The sequence below is a fragment of the Phalangium opilio genome, unplaced genomic scaffold (genome assembly GCF_054372755.1).
Source record: "Phalangium opilio isolate 3A_F unplaced genomic scaffold, DU_Popi_V2 ptg000662l_1, whole genome shotgun sequence".
NCBI lineage: Eukaryota > Metazoa > Arthropoda > Arachnida > Opiliones > Phalangiidae > Phalangium > Phalangium opilio.
Genome location: NW_028324246.1, coordinates 2,349,017 through 2,355,016, shown reverse-complemented (window position 1 = coordinate 2,355,016; position 6,000 = coordinate 2,349,017). Strand labels below are relative to the sequence as shown.

General features: G+C 38.6%; 1 long non-coding RNA gene across 5 annotated transcripts in view; it reads right to left on the bottom strand.

Moving 5' to 3' along the window:
* Positions 1 to 1,137: 1,137 nt before the first annotated feature.
* LOC149588362 (uncharacterized) overlaps positions 1,138 to 6,000 on the bottom strand; it is a 200,186-nt gene continuing 195,323 nt past the window's right edge. For all 5 annotated transcript variants that reach the window (XR_016379999.1, XR_016380000.1, XR_016379998.1 and 2 more), the window contains one exon: positions 1,138 to 1,251. This is a non-coding gene — a long non-coding RNA (uncharacterized LOC149588362). The remainder of the gene's footprint in view (positions 1,252 to 6,000) is intronic.

Sequence of the window (6,000 nt, the reverse complement as noted above, 5' to 3'; positions counted from 1 at the left end):
GTGGCATGAAATACATTTCGGTGAACAATTAAGGATCGTAACAATTAGCCCTACTTCATTAGGAGATGGCTTATTTGCTTGATGGAACGATTAACGGAATTGTCTCTTTTTTACGCGCGGGGTATGTCTCTCTGTGTGTGTACCTCGCCCTCAAATGATTGATACCATTCTATTCCGTTCCTTTGTTCCCGTTAAGTAGCGGCTAAACGTTAATTCCCTATACCGGAAATGGACACTTTCCTCCAACTTCTCCTCCCCCACTCCGCTAATTAACTATTAATCCATTTCTCCAAAGCTAATCTCGCTCGTAAAGTTACCTGAACTATGGTAATTGACCGTAAATCAATACAATATTATGACAATTACTTAAAATAATTATATATGAAGTCATCATGATGACCTTGAAAAGAAGAGTGGAGATCAAGATGACACATTATCCTTAAATATCAATATTAAAATTACAATTTTAGCTTATAAATGTGATGCGATTAGCGTAAATGAATAAAAATGGCAATTACTTTAAAGGATACTATATAAGAAGTCATCATGACATTGAAAAGGAGGTTGGAGGTCAAGATGACCTATTATCCTTAAATATCCACATTAAAAATAAAATTTCAACTTATAAATGCCGTTCTACTAGCGTATATCAATAAAAAACAATGGCAACTACTTACAGGAATACTATATAAGAAGTCATCATGACCTTCAAAAGAAGGTTGAAGGTCAAAATGACTTATTATCCTAAACTCTCCATATTAAAATAGACATTTCAACATATTTTATGCTATTAGCATAAACGGTACTAGTTTAAAAGGGCTGTTCACCTTAAATTCTAAATACTGAAAGAGAACAGGAAACGGGGTAGAGAGAGCCGAAAGGTTACCCGGGAGTAAATTCGCGTGTTTCCGCTACCGGTCACCACTTGTACTGTACACCGATCCTATACGCGTATGACTCCCTCTAGTTCAGTGCCTCAAACGAAACAAACGAACGAATTACCCAAAAAGAATTAAAAACAGACCACCTGTTGTCTCGATGGGCGCGGTCCTTATTTAAAAATGCACCAAAACAAGTCGACTAACAACTTTATAACCCTCACCCTCCCAAATACGTGAGAAACGTTTTCAAGCTTACCAGTTTGTCGATACGACGGGACCAGTTAATAAGTATCATAGTCAGTTAAAAGAATTGCAAGTGAAACCATAGTGCCTCTTTGGTTCGGATATGGCCCAATGATTAACCACAATTCTACAATGAAAGAGAATGAAATTAACAAAACAATTGCTAATTGAGGAAAAGTCACTCAAGCCTTAAATTAATTAAGCGTAATTCCCTCCTGATGTACAATTGTTAAACTAAATTAAAACACCAACCAAACCAACATCGGTTAACGCCTGACTTCCCTTTAAACTCAAACCGGGGGATAGTCCATAAAGTATTTAAACGGGGCAGGTTCTATACCTCCAATCAAAATGGTCTCCCATCATCAGGGTCTATTTTCAGGAGGATGTCCTGAGGAAAACAGAACGAAGTCGGACTGATTATTATCAGAGACAATCTAAGAGAGCTAGATACACTTCGTCTCAATCCAAGAAGCTCAGCCGAATTATAACCCCAACATCTTAACGGGTTACCCAGAACATAGGACGGTCACATCGCCATGGATGAATGGATGGACAGAGGGGAAAGTTAGAAGAAGAAGAAGAAACGAGAGGAAATAATTAGTCGCGTGTCGCCATCCGAGTGTCTCAATGAGATTGTCCCACCCCGCAGCCCCTGGACACATCTATACTTTCCCATCTGGGTTACTCGTCATTGGTGACAAAGGGTGTCCGGCGCTATTTTCTCTACATTAATTAAGTACTGGTCATGTTCCGAAGCGAACAAGAAGAAGGAATTAGTGGTCTAACCCTAGACGCGGCGGTCACTACGTACTCGCCACTTCTGGACGACCATCGACAAATGAGCTAGAGGGCAAAATAGCCACCCACATCAAAGTATACTTAAGAAGGGGGGAAAAGGAATTTTGGACTTGACCTAGACGCGACAACAGTGTTATGTCCGTCTTAATTAAGGCATAACAATTAATTAATTAAAACTGAGCTGCTAAGATTGTCATTACGAGGAGCTAAGAGAGACAGAGAAGGGTAATGACCCCTGATTGATTGTTTCGCGGTTGGTTATTTAGGGTTGTGTTGGGATTGACCCCGAGCTCGGGGTTTTCTTAGAAAGTTCGCGATTTAATTCTGGGGCATGAACGGTATGACTTAAACCCCGCGTTGAATATATTTACAACTTCGATTAAGGCGACATCAACAACCGTGCAACAATTCTAAGAAAACTGTTCAACGTATAGGTTGAGAATGGTGGGAAATTTTAGAAGTAAATCACCGGAAGTATACAACGAAGTACAATTCGTTCGACTTCTGAATATTAATAAATCGAGTTGAAAGGTCAAATTGTAGGCACGCTGCTTCGTTTAACATTTTCACCCCTTTTCTTTTTTCGTTAACAACATTTGTATAACAAGGGTATGATCGTTTTGTTGAATTGTTTTAAACCTTTAGTGGGCTATTTTCACGCGATAAACCGGTTATAGGGAACTATAACGAGGTTTCAGCCGAGGTGGGCCAAGTAACTTTCTCTCGGCGAAGGCACGAAGAAATTGGCCAAACATTGTATAATAAGTGTCACATCAAAGAACGTTTTCGAGACACGCGTTGAATAACAAGTAGTTTTTTTTTCTTTTTAGTTCGTTCCTCATCTTCTTCCCTGATTCCTGAACGAACAACCAACCAACTGAACCAAGCAACCAACCCTCATCTGAAGGGAGTTGAGTTATAAGGGAGGGATGGTTGCTTAACGGGCCAGATATTAATCGACGTTCCCTAACAAGGTATTTTTCACTTGGACCCAGAATTTCAGTGACAATTTTCACAAATATTTAAAGGAAAGATTCATGTAACATAAGAAGCGATATTTAGTTTACTAGGGAGAAGGTATAAGATGCCTAAGTTTTCGCACGCCATAGTCCCAGTCCCCCTTTCAAAATACAAGGGGGCCGGGCTATTTCGCCTCTCCTCAATCGGAAAATACGTAATTTTCGTCATTCGCGTCGCGCTGACGTGAGTTTTCAATAACCAATGAGATGCTGGTTGTAATTTAGAGGCGGGGATTAACTCCGGACCTACGTTTGGACTGGAGATAAAGCTAGGAATGTGGCGAATTTACACCTCCCTAGTAAACTAGATATAACTTCTTGATTATACCTTAAAAGAACTGCCTTTTTCTAAATTTAAAAGAAATTAAATATTAACAAGACGGCCCAAGGGCTCGTAATAGTAGCCATATCGTACGAGTGAATAGCCCCTCTATACCCTACCCTAATGAGTGGATAACCCCTCTATACCTTACCCTAATGAGTGAATAGCGCTATCTTTTTCAATACTTAAATGATTTACCGTGCATAAAATCAGAGTGAATAGCCCCTCGATTCCCTACTCTAAAGTCTAAACAGTGATTAAATTATAACCGTATAAATTTACTTATGCTGTAATTCTAATATTCCGGCGAATCGAAGAACAGATAGTTTTTAGTGATAATCCCCTCGATGAGTTTACAACATAGACTTATGCCGATGCACACTTATCGCATCTTATAAATTTCAAACAAGGACTTATGCCCAGAAACTTTTGAAAGAGAAAGTTTAGTTATAGTGATTACGCATTTTAGTGATAATCCCCTCGAATTACCTTTAGCAATGCTAAAATGATCAAACGCATAACGCTCATTTAACACTATGTTAGCTCTATCTAAACCCACATTTGAATTGACCGCAAACGTTCCAGTCAAACATAGCATAGATGGCGATAGCTACCGAACGAGAACGAAACACATGAAACGGGGAAAATCGTTATCTATTTAATTAGCACATAAATAAAAAGGAAATAAATATAAAAACCCCAAACATACAAATTCATAAGTATCCGACCCCACAGATAAAAATTCAAAAGTATCCGACCCCACAGATTAAGAGGTACCCCACCCCACATCACCCTGACATTTTAGAGATAAAAATAAATAATAAAAAACTCGGGGTTTCTATCAAGTCTCTATAGCTCAGTGGTAGAATTTCCGTCTACTACGTGAGCGACCCGGGTTCGAATCCCGGCTGCGATCTCAAAAAATTTTTAATTAAAATTAAATTTCTAACCGAGCCCAGTTACCCCTATGGGTGGGTTGTGGTAATATAGAGTTCATTTTAAGCTAAAATCTGACGATAACGATAGCGAAAACTCCGGCCACTACTGTTACTACTGTTACTACGGCTCGGGTCAAACTAAGAGCCTATCGTATACTACGATATGGCTAAAAAAGAAAATAAATGATCTCTTATTACAAAATAATTAGCATTTAATTAGTTTCAAAAAAATCAAGGACTACTGCGCCATCCGCCATTGGTTTAGTGGCGTCTGCTGGCCAGAACCCTCATACCCTTACCTCCCAGCCTGTAAGAATTCAACCAATCCCGTAGGAGTAAGGGTTCTGACATCACTAAAGCAATGGCGGATGGCGCAGTAGTCCTTGATTGTTTTTAAGACTTAATTAAATACCAATTATTTAGTAACAAGAGATCATTTATTATTTCTATATTTTTCCTTTTATATTTAGAAAAAATTCGTTCTTTCAAGGCATAATGTTATGTTACCTGAACTTTTAAGACAAATTAAATGCTAATTACTTTGTAATAAGAGATTATTTTTTATATTATTCCTTTTATATTTAGAAAAATGCCCTTCTTTTAAGGTGTATTGCTACGTTACCTTTTCCTTTAACACATACGTACAAAAAAAATATATCAATTTATCTTTACGAGATATTACTGATTTCTTAGCGAAAAATCCCAAATACCTATTTTTTTTTTATTTGGTTTCGATACGGGGGACATTTTAACCTGTCCGTAAATGCATTGGCGACGCTCGTAACCATTCGGGTTATTACCCAATGTCATTTACTATTGGCAAAACCGGGCAACACGCAATTATACAAGTGGGCGCGTAGGGGAGATACATCTTGACTCTGGGTATGAGTGATTACGTCGATAATTGGTGTTTTGCATGACATATCTTCGACCGAATGACTCGAGTCGCCTACGCCAGGGGATAAGGAATTCACCGTTAAGCCTTGGCTATGCCAATATATTACCAAAGGCAAGAAGAAAAAAATGTAATCAGGGACTCTAGAAGATGTTCTTATGGCGTGGTGGTCGATTTACCTTGAGGGTAATGTTTTTTTTTTTTTGGTTTAACAAGAACTTAGTTCGTATAAATTAAAGAGGATCTTTTGCTTCATTCAAAAAAACGAAATTTTTTGGGGCATATTTTTGATTAGGTAAATTTAGAGGAGTCCAGAAAAATTGGGATAAAATCTCGCGTGTTGTGTGTGGAGAAATTAAACCGCGTTCGCACTATAAACATTTTCGAAAATTCTTTAATCCTATCAAGAAGCGCTATCTATTTTATTAGGAAACAGGTATAAATTCGCCACATTTCCAGCTTTATCTCCAGTCCAAACGAAGTAGGTCCGGAGTTAATCCCGCCTCTATATTACAACCAGTACCTCATTGGTTCTTGAAAACTCAGCGCGACGCGAATGACGAAAATTACGTATTTTCCCACTCTGAGGAGAGGCGAAATAGCCCGGCGTCGTTTTACGTCTCCCCTTGTATTTTGAAAGGGGGACTGGGACTATGGCGCGCGAATACAAAGGCATCTTAAACCTTCTCCCTAATAAACTAGATATCGCTTCTTGACCCTATATAGAGGAGTAGTATCGTAATTTAAGTAATGCGAACTCTACTTTGAAATTAAGGCGCCTTTTTTTGGAGCTCGCGCGGGGTTCGCAAGTTGGGGTAAATGAGTGTTGACTCCGCCCCCTTTTCTTTCCCGCGCTAAATACAAAGTTCCCGCAATATATTTTTTTTCTTTTTTAGTAAAA